Source organism: Drosophila innubila (genome assembly GCF_004354385.1).
Source record: "Drosophila innubila isolate TH190305 chromosome 3L unlocalized genomic scaffold, UK_Dinn_1.0 7_D_3L, whole genome shotgun sequence".
Lineage (NCBI taxonomy): Eukaryota > Metazoa > Arthropoda > Insecta > Diptera > Drosophilidae > Drosophila > Drosophila innubila.
In genome coordinates, this window is record NW_022995378.1 from 267,817 (window position 1) to 287,103 (window position 19,287).

Here is a 19,287-nt window from a genome sequence, read left to right on the forward strand (position 1 = left end):
ATGAACTGTAACGGAAAAAAAAAAAATTATAGGATCTGGGGTAAGCAAAATTATAAATGATCCAACATTTGTTGCTAGGATTGGGAAAACCCAGAAAACCCAATCAGATCAATAAGATTAGTATTGTTAATAACAATAGTATGAATGTTAGATTAGTATAAAGCAGCATAAATGTTATTAGTATTAGTAAGGCCAGGATTTAACGATAGGTATTGAAAAATCATGGATTTTAGGAAGGAGAAGGAGAGAGTTCTGAGGAGAAAATGAGAGGTTAGGTAGCAGGTAAATAAAACACGAAACGAATCGTGTGAAGGTAATCAGCTGTGCATATAGATAAAAATAAAGGCTTGTAATTCCTAGTAGACCTGCGGGGACCGAAAAGGTGAGGCTGGCCAGAAGGGAACTACAATCAATGTCGCCAATAATCAATTTGTGAAGAAAAACAACACCAAGAGTTTTCTCCACGATTAATTAAAGACGGAAGATTGAGAAGGCGAAGCCGGGGAGTATGGTGGTAAACGAAGGTTGGGACCCAGCTAAAAACCACGTAAGGCGAAAAGCAAAAATTGCTTTTGAACTGATTCACCTCGATTCTGGTTTATTTGATACTGTGGGCTCCATATGCATGAACAGTATTCCAGGATGGACGAACTTAAGAAACGTGAGTTTAGTGGTGAAAGGATCATTAAATTCTTTTCGACCAACGTTTAATAAAACCAAGTACTTTGGCGTCATTAACTATAGTGGAGATGTGCAAAAAGCATAATTTGCAATCAAATAAAACTCCAAGATCCTTTACATTTTTATACGCTGCAAAGTGGTATTGTCAATCGTATAAGGGCCTAAATAGGGCCTAGAACGACTAAATGTCATGAACATACACTTTGAACAATTGAGATACAACCATTGGCCGAGCACCATAGCCAGATAAGTTCAAATCGTCTTGCAGACGATTATGAAGAAGGATCAGTGTATGAAATATAAGCTTTTACATCATCTGCATACATTAATATATGAATGGGACAAAATAGTGGGTAGATCGTTAATGAACAGAGTAAAATAAAGACCCCAAGTGACTACCTGAGGTACACCAGAAGTAACGTGAACCGAACTCGAAATGGTTGACCTAAGAAGCACTTTGGGGTCCTTTCTTTAGTAGGTGGAAACCCAACGTACAAAGGCGGAGGGAAACCTATGCAATTAAGTTTGTAAAGTAAGAGGTCATGGTTCACAGAGTCAAAGGCTTTACTGAAGTCAGTGTATATGACATCAGTTTGTTTTTTCTGAAAATGCATCATTTACCAAGGAGGTAACATAAAGCAAGTTGGTCGTCGACCGACCCTTTATAAAAGCCGTGTTGTAGGGGAAATGATCGATTTACAGAGATGCTGCAAAGAAGAAACAAAGATTTTTCAAATAATTTAGGAATGGCTGATAGCTTTGTAAATGCCTCTGTAGTTCGAAATATCAGACTTACCACCTTTTGTGGAGGGGAATGATATATGATTCTTTCCAAAGATGTGGAAAGATTGAAGACTTAAGGGATAGAAGCTTATGCAACGGGAGCAGCTAAAGAAGAACAATATTCCTTAAGGAGACAACTAGGAATGTTGTCTCAGCCCAGGAATGTAAGAAGATTTTAAAGAGCCAATAGAAGAGATTATAGTGTTAAAAGAAATAGAGGGAGCAAAACATAGTGTTTGATTGAAATAGAATAAAGATAAGATGAGTTGAAGTGAGATTGGAGAATAGGTGGATTGAAAAAGTTAGCAAATAGTTCAGCGGCTGCAGAGTCGTTGCTGGCATTATCTATCCCATAGAAAAAGAGGAAGGTAAACTGGGGACTTACGCTTAAGTTAACAAATTTGTAAAATTGTTTACGGTCACGGAAAACTGTCTGCAACGAATTAGATCATTCTCGTAGCATAGCGAGTTTAAATTGGCGAAGTCCGACTTGGCTACTGTGTACTTAGACCAGTCAAGACTCGAACCAGACTCTTATATTTTTAAAAATATTTAGATTTAATATTTTTAAATAAGAAAGTCTAGGTGTAAACCAAGGAGGCTTTATAGAACCAGACGGTGGAACATAATTTGGAATGCACACATCTAAGAGTGCATTTAGGGTCCTCATAGAAAGAACTAAGGGCAACATCACCAAGTAGCTTTCTAAAAAAGCACCAGTCGGTAGCAAGGATAAGTTCATTAAGCAATGAATAATTTCCTTTACGAAAACAACGACGAGGTAATTGCTGATAGTAGAGGTGGACTAAAAGGTTTTGAGATTGAGATAGAAATCTATATAGTAGGGTGATGTAAATCTTCAGGGATACTTAATGGGGATACCCTAGAGACGGCAATATTTATGAAATCATTAATAAAACCAGATCAAGAATTCGATCATTGTGATTTCTTATTGAATTCATTTGAAATAATGAGAGATCAAGCAAGTTATCTAAAAAATTATCTTGATTTAAGGGAACAAGATAATTTGTGCTACTGAAAAATGACCAAGAAATTTTAGGCAAATTAAAATCACCCAGCTCAATAAATAAGTCGTTGTCTTTGACTTGAAGGTTAATTTCTTCAATACAGGTGATATGTTGCAAGTAAACTGCAGGAGAAGCTTTTGGAGGGATATAAGAGCAGGTGATGAAAATTGATCGAGTTAAAAAAGTTACTTTGACAGCAACAATTTCAATAATTATTTGACATAACTTCAGAATCAGATACTGTAGGATTTAACCAAGTTTCGACAAAGCAATTATATCAGAATCAAAGGACATACTACTCAAATATAGATTTTTTGCTTAGTAAGGAGGCCTCTAACATTTTGATAATGAATACAGGCAAAATGCCGCAGGTCTAGTTTTGAAGCCGTATTAGCGGGCTCCTGTAATGTTGAACTGCCGGCTGTAAGCGATACAGGCAAGGATATACTACGCCTTTTGGGCTTAAACTCATGAACAATCATATAAGGTGGCCAAAATTTTGGATCACAAATGACAACAAATGAGTCGTGGGAGACACTTATTTTAAAAGATGCTATTTCACGGGCCGTAGCAAAATTAAATTTAGTGATCGAAACCTTAGCAGAGACTTTGCTAGAAATGTATGCATCCACATTTTCACAAGTAGTGTCCGAGGATAACCAAGACACAAATACTTGCTTACGAGGAGCAACAACATTTATCACATTCTCGACCTGTAAGACCTGTAAGACACTTTGCATGCATGATATTCTCACGCAACCAACAATAAATAAATCTCGGTTGCTCAGAATCATCAGCACACTTGATATTGCAGTTTTTCTGCAGCACGACATATTTCCAACAGGGGCTAAACAATACCAATAGGCAGAATAGGTAGAAATAAAATAGAGGCACCTCAAATGAAGCTCTAAACAAGAGAGGAAAACACAAAAAAAATGTTTGTGAGAGCACGCTGCTAAACAAACGAAAATGCAACAGCGAACACACGCACAAACAAATGTAATAAGATGAAGAGCCGAAACAGAGATAAGGAGATGTAAACACAAACAAATCAATCAAGTGCTTATAATAACAACAAAACTTGTGTGAGCGAGGTGTAAAGCAAAAGCCGAAATACACAAACAAACACACGCACAAGAATGTAATTATTTAAGGGAGAAACTGCAAAACTAAGTTTAGCAAAAATAAAATGCTATATATTGATTACAACTTACACAGCAAGTCGATAGCTTGTTCACTTATGCACAATTATAGATCAACAAATTTAAAAACAGAAACAGATAAAACTTTACGAGCAAAATAAAATACGTCTAATTCGCTCAAACAAAGAACTCTCTAGCGTATCTTCGTGGACTTCAAAGGAGCCTTCGACCACGTGGAGTGGAGTGCTGCGCTGCGCCACCTTATTGACTCAGGATGCCGTGAAGCCAGCTTGTGGAGAAGCTTCTTCTTAGGCAGGAACGCAAGTATCGTCAGCAGGTATGGAGAAGCGTCAGTTCCGGTGACACGAGGCTGCCCACAGGGCTCCATCAGTGGTCCATTCATATGGAACTTCATGATGGATGCACTTCTTCAGCGTCTGGAAGTACACTGTGTTTTCAGCGCGTATGCGGATGACTTGCTGATATTCGCCGAGGGACGTTCCCGCCAGGAACTAGAGTCAAAAGGCGAGCAACTGATGTCCATCGTAGGCGCTTGGGGAGCAGAAGTCGGAGTGGCTGTATCAACCAGCAAGACGGCAGGCATGCTTCTTAAAGGTTCTCCTACCGCCAATAGACCCCCCTGGGTTCGATTTGGTGGAGGTAACTTGAAGTATGTTGATGAATATCGGTATCTTGGCATCACAGTTGGCAAGAGGATGAGTTATGTTCGGCACATAAACTCGCTTAAATCCCGGCTTACTGGAGTCGTTGCGGCATTGTCACGCGTACTGCGGGTCGACTGGGGTGTCAGTCCCCGCGACAAGCGGACCATCTATGCCGGACTCATGGTGCCTAGTGCACTATTTGGTGCCTCGGTATGGCATGGCAAGACGGACCGTCAGATTGTGGCCAGGAGGACACTAATTGCCTGCCAGAGGCTTATCCTTCTAGGATGCCTCCCGGTATGCCGAACAGTGTCCACAGCGGCACTGCAGGTGCTTGCTGGTGCTCCCCCGTTTGACTTGGAGGCCAAGAAATTGGCAATCAAGTTCAAGCTCAAGCGTGACTACCCGTTGGAGGAAAGTGATTGGCTGCATGATCGAGACTTGGCAGGACTGGGATGACGGTGATACCGGACTAGTAAGACTTGAGTTTTTCCCGAGCGCAGGCTTCGTCTATCTAAGGCGAGACTTTCGCTTTACGATGCACGCTGGCCATGGATCACTAAATAAAGAATACTACCACAGTGCACCTCTGCTTGTCGTATGAGGCGACTAAATGAGGTACCAGGGCTGTAAGTCCCGAGCTGAATAAGCTAAAACTGGCTTCACCTGTGTGGTTGGTGGGTCTTAGAATACTACCACAGTGCACCTCTGCTTGTCGTATGAGGCGACTAAATGAGGTACTAGGACTGTCAGTCCCGAGCTGAATAAGCTAAAACTGGCCTCACCCGTGTGGTTGGCGGGTCTTAGAATATCACCACAGTATGTAACCGCTTGTCGTACGAGACGACTAAAGGTGCACCATGATTCACCCAGCGGCCAGGCTTGTCGGAGCTAAATGGGGAGGGGACACCGATCCTATTGAAAATTCGGTACCACGGGTTGAGAGAGTTTCTCCAAGACTTCTCATTGAGGTCGGCCCCCTAGTGGGAATTCGTGGTGGCTGTGGTTGCGTAGCGTTGCGTTTCAACGCAGGAGAGAAGTTGCTAGATGCTTCGCCTCATACCAAGGGGGAGTATGCAACCGATAGTGTACACTAGTTTGGATCCGAGGAGATGAAGCCACTGCATCTCTTAGGGGCGTCAGTTTGGCGCATTGTACCAAACTCGCTGTATTATATGCTTGCATATTCGAATACCGTGGTCGTAATCCTAACTGGAACACGCCACGTTAAATAAATCGGAGAGATCCTTTGATTCTGTCCCTATCCACTCAGTTTGTTTCTGACGTTCGTCGCGAACAGACATTTATTTCGAGTGCGCGCATCGCAGTGTTTCGTTACATATAAACGTGATAAGCAACTTTCGAAGTGAACCACAAAGCGGAATTGCGGTACTTTGTACGCAGACGCTAACCAACGGTAAAAACAGCGATAAGAAGTGCTCAAATTGTGTGCTAAGTGCGGTTTCGAGCTAACTTTTGTATTGTTGAGTGCATTGGTACTGGTTTTCAACCAGGATGTCTGAGGATAAGCGCGGCCGCTCTAGCAGCCGGAAGCGGAAGCCAACCGTTCAGGAAATCAACGCCAAGCGGTAAGCCTCGGAGACCTCGGGGACCTCCTGCCGTTCCCGAAGCGCCCACCGTCGCTGCCGCTGCCTCCATCGCAGCTGGCTCTGCTGCCGTTGCTCCCACCGCTGCTAGCTCGCTGCCGCTGCCTCCGTCGCAGCTGGCTCTGCTGCCGCTGCCTCCAGCGCAGCTAGCTGTGCTGCCGCTACTGCTGCTGCTTCTGCTGTTTTTGATGGTGCTGTCGGCCGCTCAGCATTCACAACTGAGCACATGCTCAGACCCAGCCATGACGTCGAAGCAGGTTGTGGAGAAAGTGCTCTACGAGGTTGCACCCGTTCTCGATGTTCGTGTCCACGAAGTGCGAGAGCTGAAGCGTGGCGGTGCGATCATTCGCACACCGTCAGTTGGCGAGATGAGGAAAGTGGTGGCCAACAAGAAGTTTGCTGAGGTCGGATTGGTGGTTCAGCAGAACCGTAGCTTCAAGCCGAAATTTACTGTGTTTGACGTTGACACCGCAATCAAAGCCGAAGAATTTATGCTGGAGCTCTTCGCGAACAACTTCAGGGAGCATATGACCGAGGCGGAATTTAAAAGGAGCGTACATCTAGAGACGAAGCAATGGTCGCAAACTGCAGGCGAGACGGTCAACATAATCCTGGTGGTTGATGATACTGGCCATACTTGATGAGATCGGTCGAATCTACATCAAGTGGTTCTCATACCGCTGCCGGTCGCTCGTCCGCACCTATGCTTGCCATAGGTGTGTTGGGTTCGACCACAAGGTCTCACAATGCCGGCTCAAGGATGCAGTCTGCCGACAGTGCGGACAGAACGGCCACATTGCAGCGAAGTGCACCAGTCCAGTGGACTGCCGGAACTGCCGTTTCAAGGCACTGCCTTCGGGGCATCATATGCTCTCGGAAGCATGCCCTATTTACGGTGCGGTGCTAGCGAGGGTGCAAGCTAGACATTAAAATGCTTAGCTTCATCCAAGCAAATTGTGATCGAGGACGAGCTGCCAACATCGAGCTCGGAGTACGGATGAGAGAGTCTGGACATCTGTTCGCACTGGTTCAGGAGCCTCACGCTTGTTGTCACCGAATCTCAGGATTCCCAGCCGGGATGCGAGTTTTTGCTGACCGTCAAGCTAAAGCTGCAATCGTCATAGATGACCCCTATGCCATCTCCATGCCCGTAGAGCCGCTCATTACCGACTTTGGAGTATGCGTGAGTGTCACTGGGAGATTTGGCACAATCTTCCTGAGCTCCGTATATTGCCAACACCAGCAGAGTTTAGAGCCGTACATTTCGTACATGAATGAGGTACTGCTGCTGGCCAGCAGTTCACCAGTTATTCTAGGCACCGACGCGAACGCAGCATCCCCCATGTGGTTCAGTAAGATCCCTCGCCGTGGCGAGAGATTGCAGAACTACATACGGGGTGAGCAGCTGTCTGAGTGGATGGCAAATACCCCTGTCGAAGTGCTGAATGTACGAAGTGAGGTCTATACGTTCGAGACTCGAAACGGACGGAGCGATATCGACATAACAATCGTCAACAACGCAGCAACTATGTTGGCCACATATGACTGGAGAGTGGATGAGTGGGAGTTGAGCGATCACAACATTATCACGGTTGTGACAACGTTCCACCCGGAAAACACAGTTGAGAGCATAGCTCCTGTGCCATCCTGGAATCTCCAAAATGCACGTTGGCGATTGTTCGGTGATGAAGTGGCTAGGAGGATCAGGGAGCTGCCCGAGGATCACATGGAGACGCCGCTGGACGACCAAGTTTCTGCACTGCGCTTGATTGTACACGATGTGTGCGATCTTGTGTTGGGCCGCAGACGACCGCGAGCCAAGCGACGTGTAGTTTGGTGGAATGCCGAACTATCCGCTAAACGCCGAGAGGTCAGGAGACTGAGGCGCAGGCTACAGGATGCTCGTCGTCGTGGACATGATGATGATGCCGCGCTTCTTGCTATTTCATTGAGGACCTCCTCAGCGGATTACAAGAAGCGTATCCTAGCGGTGAAGGAGGAAGACTGGCGCAAATTCGTGGGAGAAAATAGCACCAAGGATCCCTGGGGCACAGTTTATAAGATCTGCTGAGGACGGAAAAAGGATGCCAGTTTTGGATGTCTTCGCTCGGGTGATAGGCTTGTCGTAACCTGGCACGACTACGCCGAAGTGCTCCTCCGTAACTTTTTCCCAGATGCGGAGTTTGATGCGCTCGTTATTATCCGAGTGAAGTACCTCAAGGCCTCGAGTCATTCGAGGTTGATGCTGCCGTTGCCAGGTTGAGGAGCAGGCGCTCCCCAGGTATGGACGATATCACTGGCAAGATCGTCAAGGAGGTATGGCGCGCCATCCCTCAGCATTCGACCGCGTTGTATGCACGATGCATTACGCAAGGATATTTTCCCGACGAGTGGAAACGCCCGCGAGTAGTCCCACTACTCCCGATAAGGACAGGAGTGATCGTGGCTCTTATCGTGGTATCTGTCTGCTGCCAGTGTTTGGCAAAGTGCTTTAGGGAATCATGGTGACCCGCTTACGAGAAGTCCTACCGGCAGGATGAAGATGGCAGTTTGGATTCCAACCCGAACGCTGCGTGGAGGATGCTTGGAGACCGTCGTGAGCAGTGTTGCGGCCAGCCCGGCCAAACTCGTGCTCGGTATCTTCGTGGACTTCAAGGAGCCTTCGACCACGTGGAGTGGAGTGCTGCGCTGCACCGCCTAATTGACTCAGGATGCCGTGAAGCTTGTGGAGAAGCTTCTTCTCAGGCAGGAACGCAAGTATCATCAGCAGGTATGGAGAAGCGTCTGTTCCGGTGACACGAGGTTGCCCACAGGGCTCCATCAGTGGTCCATTCATATGGAACTTCATGATGGATGACTTGCTGATATTCGTCGAGGGACGTTCCCGCCAGGAACTAGAGTCAAAAGGCGAGCAGCTGATGTCCATCGTAGGCGCTTGGGGAGCAGAAGTCGGAGTGACTGTATCAACCAGCAAGACGTCATGCATGCTTCTCAAAGGTTCTCTTTCCGCCAAAAGACCCCCCTGGGTTTGATTTGGTGGAGGAAACTTGAAGTATGTTGATGAATATCGGTATCTTGGCATCACAGTTGGCAAGAGGATGAGTTATGTACGGCACATAAACTCGCTTAAATCCCGGCTTACTGGAGTCGTTGCGGCATTGGCACGCGTACTGCGAGTCGACTGGGGTGTCAGTCCCCACGACAAGCGGACCATCTATGCCGAACTCATTGTGCCTTGTGCACTTTTTGGTGCCTCGGTATGGCATGGCACGACGGACCGTCAGATTGTGGCCAGGAGGACACTAATTGCCTGCCAGAGGCTTATCCTTCTAGGATGCCTCCCGATATGCCGAACAGTGTCCACAGCGGCACTGCAGGTGCTTGCTGGTGCTCCCCCGTTTGACTTGGAGGCCAAGAATTTGGCAATCAAGTACAAACTCAAGCGTGACTACCCGTTGGAGAAAATGGTTGGCTGCACGATCGAGACTTGACAGCACTTGATTGGAAGCGAAAGATGGCGTTGCTTGACGAATGCTTGCTGAGCGAGTGGCAGCGCAGATGGGATGACGGTGATACCGGACGGGTAACACACGAGTTTTTCCTGAGCGCAGGCTTCGTCTATCTAAGGCGAGACTTTCGCTGTACGATGCACGCTGGATTCTTGCTGACTGGCCATGGATCACTAAATGCATTTCTGCATGGAAGAACTCTGAGCGAGACGACTGCATGCGCTTGTTGTGCTGATCGTGAGGACTGGCTACACGTGCTATGTGTATGCCCAATCTATGCAGATCTGCGGTTCCTCGATGGACTCGGAGTGCACAGCGAACGCGGCGTTTGGAGTGTGTCTGGAGTGACGGAGACCCAGGAGAGGATGCAGCTGCTAGACACATTTGCCCATGCCGTGTTTACAAGGCGTCGGCGTTAGAATACCACCACAGTATGCTTGTCGTACGAGACGACTTAAGGTGCACCATGGATCACCCAGCGTCCAGGCTTGACGGAGCTAAATGGGGAGGGGACACCGATCCTATTGAAAATTCGGTACCACGGGTTGAGAGAGTTTCTCCAAGACTTCTCATTGAGGTCGGCCCCCTAGTGGGAATTCGTGGTGGCTGTGGTTGCGTAGCGTTGCGTTTCAACGCAGGAGAGAAGTTGCTAGATGCTTCGCCTCATACCAAGGGGGAGTATGCAACCGATAGTGTACACTAGTTTGGATCCGAGGAGATGGAAGCCACTGCTAACATCTCTTAGGGGCGTCAGTTTGGCGCATTGTACCAAACTCGCTGTATTATATGCTTGCATATTCGAATACCGTGGTCGTAATCCTTAACTGGAACACGCCACGTTAAATAAATCGGAGAGATCCTTTGATTCTGTCCCTATTTACTATCTAGCGAAACCACAGCCAAGGGAACGGGCTTGGAATAATTAGCGGGGAAACAAGACCCTTTTGAGCTTGACTCTAATCTGGCAGTGTAAGGAGTCATAAGAGGTTTAGAATAAGTGGGAGATATTGGATTTCGGCTTAGTATCGACAATGAAATACCACTACTCTTATTGTTTCCTTACTTACTTGATTAAATGGAACGTGTATCATTTCTTAGCCATTATACGGATATATTTATTATATCTTATGGTATTGGGTTTTGATGCAAGCTTCTTGATCAAAGTATCACGAGTTTGTTATATAATCGCAAACAAATTCTTTAATGAGAGTGCATTTATGTACTTTTGATTTAATAATTTGGTATAATTCAATTACTCGGGTATGATCCAATTCAAGGACATTGCCAGGTAGGGAGTTTGACTGGGGCGGTACATCTCTCAAATAATAACGGAGGTGTCCCAAGGCCAGCTCAGTGTGGACAGAAACCACACATAGAGCAAAAGGGCAAATGCTGAGTTGATCTCGGTGTTCAGTAAACACAGGGACAGCAAAAGCTCGGCCTATCGATCCTTTTGGTTTAAAGAGTTTTTAACAAGAGGTGTCAGAAAAGTTGCCATAGGGATAACTGGCTTGTCTCGGCCAAGCGTTCATAGCGACGCACACTGGGGCAGGCGGCCGATATGCGTGGCAAAAATCATTTTTTTGACGAAAGCGTTTGTAAAAAGTAATAACGGCATTCGATAGAGAAATCTCCAGAGATTACAAATCCAAAAGATTTTTGAAATCAGGTCAAAATTGTGGGCGTGACAGCCTCTCAAAGTTGAAAAATTTTTCAGTGCGCGCACAAATGTGCAAATTTTACTAAAAATGCTAACTTTAAAACGGTTTTGTTGTCAAGTTATACGGCCGATCTTTATGTTTTTGGTTTTATATGAAATGTACATTCATTTCTAAATGAATGCCGTAGAATTTTGTTTCTTCACGTGTTGGCTTTTTATCTCAGCGATGTTAAAAAAAAGCACTAAAATTAGGCTATTTTTTGACTTTGATGGAATAGAACTTCTAATGGACTCCTAAGGACTCCACCCCACTATAACAGGAGTCTTCGGTAATCAATTCTCTATCCAATCAACCCGGTCTTTCTTGCGTCCAGCTGCGTCTAAAGAGTTATAGGCCAAAACTGATGCAACCTCTCAATAAAATGGTGTTAGAAGAGGAAGAGTGCAGTACAATTTCATACGTTTTCGTTATGCGAGGCATCATACAAGATTTATCAAAAAGCAAAATTTTTTTTTTTAAAATAAACGTAATGAAACTTTTTTTTATATTAAACGATGCTGTTCAAAGAATAAAAAAGATTGAAATTTATATTTCGAACAAAAAATAAATAATTTTTTTTTTAATTTTACATGAAAAATATGCACTGAAAATATTTTTCAACTTTGACCGAAAGCCCTGAATCAACCAGTAGGCCTATTACGCAGTGAAAACACTCATTTTAAAGCTTATAAAGTTTTCTATCAAATGCTTAAATTTTGAAAATATCTTCAACAGTTCAAAAGATATGATTTTTGCAACGCAAAATGAGGATCTGCCCCACTGTGCGACGTCGCTTTTTGATCCTTCGATGTCGGCTCTTCCTATCATTGTGAAGCAAAATTCACCAAGCGTTGGATTGTTCACCCATGCAAGGGAACGTGAGCTGGGTTTAGACCGTCGTGAGACAGGTTAGTTTACCCTACTAATGACAAAACGTTGTTGCGACAGCATTCCTGCGTAGTACGAGAGGAACCGCAGGTACGGACCAATGGCACAATACTTGTTCGAGCGAACAGTGGTAGGACGCTACGTCCGTTGGATTATGCCAGAAAGCCTCTAAGGTCGTATCCGTGCTGGACTGCAATGATAAAAAAGGGGCAATTTGCATTGTATGGCTTCTAAACCATTAAAAGTTTATTATTAATTTAATAGACGACAACGGATGTGATGCCAATGTTACGTATAACATAGTAAATTGGGAGGATCTTCGATCACCTGATGCCGCGCTAGTTATATATTAAAATATTATTTAATACAATGACAAAGCCTAGAATCAATTGTAAACGACTTTTGTAACAGGCAAGGTGTTGTAATTGGTTGAGCAGCTGCCATACTGCGATCCACTGAAGCTTATCCTTTGCTTGATGATTCGACAATTACAAAAATCGATCAACAAACACACACATATTACTATGTAAAGATATTTATATGTATATATATATATATATATATATATATATATATATATATATTTACAGAGATGGTATGTATATGTATAATATATATATTTATGGGCATTAAAAATTATATATAATGTATAACATATGATATCTGTATTTTAAAACATATATGATTTATGAAAAATAAATGTATGTATATTTAATTGAATAAAATTTAATTTGAAATGGTAGCCAAATGTCTCGTCATCATATTAGTGACGTATTTAAAAATGTGTGTATATATGAAATATATATAATAGAAATATATTATATATAATTTCATTGATTTATATAAAGTTTAAATAAAATAAAAATGGTAGCCAATTGTCTCGTCATCATATTTGTGACGTATATGAGAAGATCTAATGAGATTCTTACTGTGTCCGTAAGTTTCAATATAATATTATAACTTATAGCTTGTGATTATAAATTTGTGCATGAAAATGTGTTGGAGAAATAATTTTGTATTAACAAAACTTAATAAAAAAATGAATTAATTTCTGGAGTATATTAAATAAATTTTGATTAACGGCGATACTCAAAATATGATTATATCGGTAGGCAATTGTTTCGTCATCATAATAGTGACGCAATTGAAAAGATTTATTGAGATTCTTACTGTGTCCCTAAGTTTCTATATAATATTATAGCTTCTGATTATAAATTTGTGCATGAAAATATGTTGAAGAAATAATTTTGGTGTTAATGAAACAATAAGAAAAGATATTATTTTCTGATGTGTATTAAAGAAGTTATGATAAACGCGATACTTAAAATATGCTTATATCGGTAGCCAAATGTCTCGTCATCAAAATAGTGACGCATTTGAAAAGATTTAACGAGATTCTCCTACTGTGCCCCGTAAGCTTCTATATTATATTATAATATTATAGCTTGTGATTATAATATAAAAAATATGACCATATCTTGATAAACGTCGGTATTTAAAGTATGACATAGGAATTTTAAATAAATTTAGCTTTCACTTAAAAAAAAAGTCCAAGTTCATATGACACAAGAATTTCATATGACTAGAAAAATTCAACTTTCCTATGTCATAACCATACTACTCGTATATGACAAAAAAAAGTCAACTCTCATATAACACATAAATTTCATACGACAAGTAAAATTCAACTTTTTTATGTCACAACCATATTATATGACATAAAAACGTCAACTCTTATATATCTTAAAAATTTCAAAAATTCAAACATATAAAATTTCATATGACTACAAAAAAAAGTCAAATATCTCATGACATACAAAAATTTCATAAGAATACCAAAAAAAATGTCAAAATTTCACATGACATAAGAATATTATATGACAAGAAACATTCAACTTTTATTTAGTCAAAAATATATTATATGACAAATAAAAAGTCAACTCTTATATAACATATAAATTTCATAAGACTACAATAAAAAGAGTCAAATTTCATATGACAAGTAAAATTCAATTTTTATTTGTCATAACCATATTATGAAAATAATTAAGCAAATCTCATATAAAATAAAAATTCAAATAAGAAAACAAAAAAAACTCAAATTTCACATGACATAAAAATTTCATATGACACGAAAAATTCAAACATAAAAATTTCATATGGCTACAAAAAAAAAAAAGGTAAAATTTCTTATGACATGTAAAAATCAACATTTATTTGTCATAATCATATTATATGACAAGAATTAAACAAATCTCATTTTACACAAAAATTTCTTATGAGTACAAAAAAGTCAAATTTCACATGACATAAAAATTTCATATGACAAGAAAAATTCAAACATAAAAATTTCATATGACTACAAAATAAAAGTCAAATTTCTCATGACATAAAAATTTCATATGACTAGAAAAATTCAACTTTCTTAGGTATTAACCATACTATATGACAAAAACAAAGTCAACTCTCATATAACACATAAATTTCATACGACAAGTAAAATTCAACTTTTTTATGTCAACCATATTATATGACATAAAAAGGTCAACTCTTATACATATAACATAACAATTTCATATGACTACAACAAAAAGTCAAATTTCACATAACATAAAAATTTTATATGACAAGTAAAATTCAACATTTATTTGTCATAACCATATAATATGACAAAAATTAAACGAATCTCATATAACATAAAAATTTCTTATGAATACAAAAAAAGTCAAATTTCACATGACATAAAAATTTCATATGACAAGAAAAATTCAAAAAGAAAAATTTCATATGACTACAAAATAAAAGTCAAATTTCTCATGACGTAAAAATTTCATATGACACGAAAAATTCAAACATAAAAAATTTCATATGATTACAAAAAAAAGTAAAATTTCGCACGACATACAAAAATATCATATGACTAGAAAAATTCAACTTTTATTTAGTCAAAACCATATTAAATGACAAATAAAAGTCAACTCATATAACATATAAATTTCATATGACTACAAAAAAAGGAGTCAAATTTCATATGACAAGTAAAATTCAACATTTATTTGTCATAACCATATTATATGACAAGAATTAAACAAATCTCATATAACATAAAAATTTTATATGACTACAAAATAAAAGTCAAATTTCTAATGACGTAAAAATTTCATATGACACGAAAAATTCAAACATATAAAATTTCATATGATTACAAAAAAAAGTAAAATTTCACGACATACAAAAATATCATATGACTAGAAAATTCAACTTTATTTAGTCAAAACCATATAATATGACAAATAAAAGTCAACTCATATAACATATAAATTTCATATGACTACAAAAAAAGGAGTCAAATTTCATATGACAAGTAAAATTCAACATTTATTTGTCATAACCATATTATATGACAAAAATTAAACAAATCTCATATAACATATAAATTTCATAAGACTACAAAAAAAAGAGTCAGATTTCATATGACAAGTAAAATTCAACTTTTATTTGTCATAACCATATTATGACAATAATTAAGCAAATCTCATATAAAATAAAAATTCATATAAGAATACAAAAAAAGTTAAATTTCACATGACATAAAAATTTCATATGACACGAAAAATTCAAACATAAAAATTTCATATGGCTACAAAAAAAAAAAAGTTAAATTTCTTATGACATGTAAAATTCAACATTTATTTGTCATAATCATATTATATGACAAGAATTAAACAAATCTCATATAACATAAAAATCTCTTATGAGTACAAAAAAGTCAAATTTCACATGACATAAAAATTTCATATGACAAGAAAAATTCAAACATAAAAATTTCATATGACTACAAAATAAAAGTCAAATTTTTCAAGACATAAAAATTTCATATGACTAGAAAAAATTCAACTTTCCTATGTATATATATGACAAAAACAAAGTCAACTCTCATATAACACATAAATTTCATACGACAAGTAAACTTCAACTTTTTTATGTCAACCATTTTATATGACAAAAGCGTCAACTCTTATATAACATAACAATTTCATATGACTACAAGATAAAGTCAAATTTCACATGACATAAAAATTTCATATGACAAGAAAAATTCAAAAATTAAAATTTCATGTGACTACAATATAAAAGTCAAATTTCTCATGACGTAAAAATTTCATATGACACGAAAAATTCAAACATATAAAATTCATATGATTACAAAATAAGTAAAATTTCTCACGACTTACAAAAATATCATATGACTAGAAAAATTCAACTTTTATTTAGTTAAAACCATATTATATGACAAATAAAAAGTCAACTCCCATATAACATATAAATTTCATATGACTACAAAAATAGAGTCAAATTTCATATGACAAATAAAATTCAACATTTATTTGTAATAACCATATTATATGACAAGAATTAAACAAATCTCATATAACATAAAAATTTTATATGACTACAAAATAAAAGTCAAATTTCTAATGACGTAAAAATTTCACATGACACGAAAAATTCAAACATATAAAATTTCATATGATTACAAAAAAAAAGTAAAATTTCTCACGACATACAAAAATATCATATGACTAGAAAAATTCAACTTTATTTAGTCAAAACCATATAATATGACAAATAAAAAGGCAACTCATATAACATATAAATTTCATATGACTACAAAAAAAGGAGTCAAATTTCATATGACAAGTAAAATTCAACATTTATTTGTCATAACCATATTATATGACAAAAATTAAACAAATCTCATATAACATAAAAATTTCATATGACACGAAAAATTCAAAAATATAAAATTTCATATGACTACAAAAAAAATGTCAAAATTTCACATGTCATAAGAATATTATATGACAAGAAACATTAAACTTTTATTTAGTCAAAACCATACTATATGACAAATTAAAAGTCAACTCTCATATAACATATAAATTTCATATGACTACAAAAAAAAGAGTCAAATTTCATATGACAAGTAAAATTCAACATTTATTTGTCGAAACCATATTATATGACAAAAATTAAGCAAATCTCATATAACTTAAAAATTTCATATGAATACAAAAATAAGTCAAATTTCACATGACATAAGAATTTCATATGACACGAAAAATTCAAACATATAATATTTCATATGACTACAAAAAAAAGTCAAATTTCTCATGACATACAAAAATTTTATATGAATACAAAAAAAATGTCAAAATTTCACATGACATAAGAATATTATATGACAAAACACATTCAACTTCTATTTAGTCAAAACCATACTATATGACAAATAAAAAGTCAGCTCTCATATGACATATAAATTTCATATGACTAAAAAAAAGACAGTCAAATTTCATATGACAAGTTAAATTCAACATTTATTTGTCATAACCATATTATATGACAAAAATTAAACAAATCTCATATAACATAAAAATTTCATATGAATACAAAGAAAAGTCAAATTTCACATGACATAAGAATTTCATATGACACGAAAAATTCAAAAATATAAAATTTTATATGAAAACAAAAAAAGTCAAATTTCTCATGACATACAAAAATTTCATATGAATACAAAAAAAGTCAAATTTCTCATGACATACAAAAATTTCATATGAATACAGAAACAATTTCAAAATTTCACATGACATAAGAATATTATAGGACAAGAAACATTAAACTTTTATTTAGTCAAAACTATACTATATGACAAATAAAAAGTCAACTCTCATATGACATATAAATTTCATAGGACTACAAAAAAAAGAGTCAAATTTCATATGACAAGTAAAATTCAACTTTTATTTATCATAACCATATTATGACAATAATTATGCAAATCTCATTTAAAATAAAAATTCAAATAAGAATACAAAAAAAGTCAAATTTCACATGACATAAAAATTTCATATGACACGAAAAACTCAAACATAAAAATTTCCTATGACTACAAAAAAAAAGTTAAATTTCTTATGACATGTAAAAATCAACATTTATTTGTCATAACCATATAATATGACAAGAATTAAACAAATCTCATATAACATAAAAATTTCTTATGAGTACAAAAAAGTCAAATTTCACATGACATAAAAATTTCATATGACAAGAAAAATTCAAACATAAAAGTTTCATATGACTACAAGATAAAAGTCAAATTTCACATGACATAAAAATTTCACAGTCGCGATCGAACACTCATCGAGTAAAGACGTGCCTACGGACTGCGCAAACGCAACAAATAAACTACAACAACAACAAACACCGTTACAGCCTGATGCTTATCAGCACACTGCGCTGTGATTGGTCAAGTCAATCACGCCACTTTGCTGATCGCTGAATTATTGCGTGCCGTGTGCAAAACAACGGTAACGCACTAACACACACACGCGCCTGTGCGTGTTATCGCTCACATCTGGAAGCTTAGTAACAACAACAACTTCGCAATCAGACGCCACGTGCAGCGGCTGTCGTTTTTCGACACGCACACCGCACACCCCTCAACCCCGCTCTGCCCTCATCCCTGAAGATGGACTGGCAGACCCCCATAAAGGCCCCCGCTCCCCGAAACACCGCGCACCCCCCCGGAAAAAAGCTAACGCCACCACAATAGATGCCCAACGAGATGACTCCAGTTCTGCGAGTGAACCTGGGGAAGTCAAAAGGAAAACTGCCAAAGGAACAACCATTGACGACAACAAGCCCAGCACCAGCGCAGCAGCGCTAGCAAATCTTAAGAAGCTCTCTAAGCTGAGAAACAACTCCTTCGCACTGCTCTCGAATGATGAGAATAGTGACGACGACGTCGAGTACAGCTCGGAAGAAGAGGATACCGCTGAGGCTCCCATAACCACGCCTGCTCCCAAGCCTACACCTAGGATCATCAAGCCGCCCCCCATTTTCATCCCAGATGTAAATAACATTGCTGCGCTAATAAAATCTATATCCACAGTGGTTAAGGAAGGTACCGAGTTTACCTACAAGGCCGGCAGGGATGGTAAAGTAAGAGTGATGATGCCAGACAAGGAAAGCTATACAGCCTTAAAGACGCACTTAGACCACCACAACAAGCGTTACCAAACTTTCCAACCACGCGACGAGCGCGCATATCGCGTTGTGATCAAGGGTCTGCACTCGACAACCGACAAGGAGGACATCAAAGCAGAACTGGCCAAGCTTGGACACAACGTCAGAGACTCCCACAACGCCATTAACCGAACTACCAAGTTACCAATGGGTATGTTCTTCGTCAACCTTGAGCCAGCGAGCAGCAATACT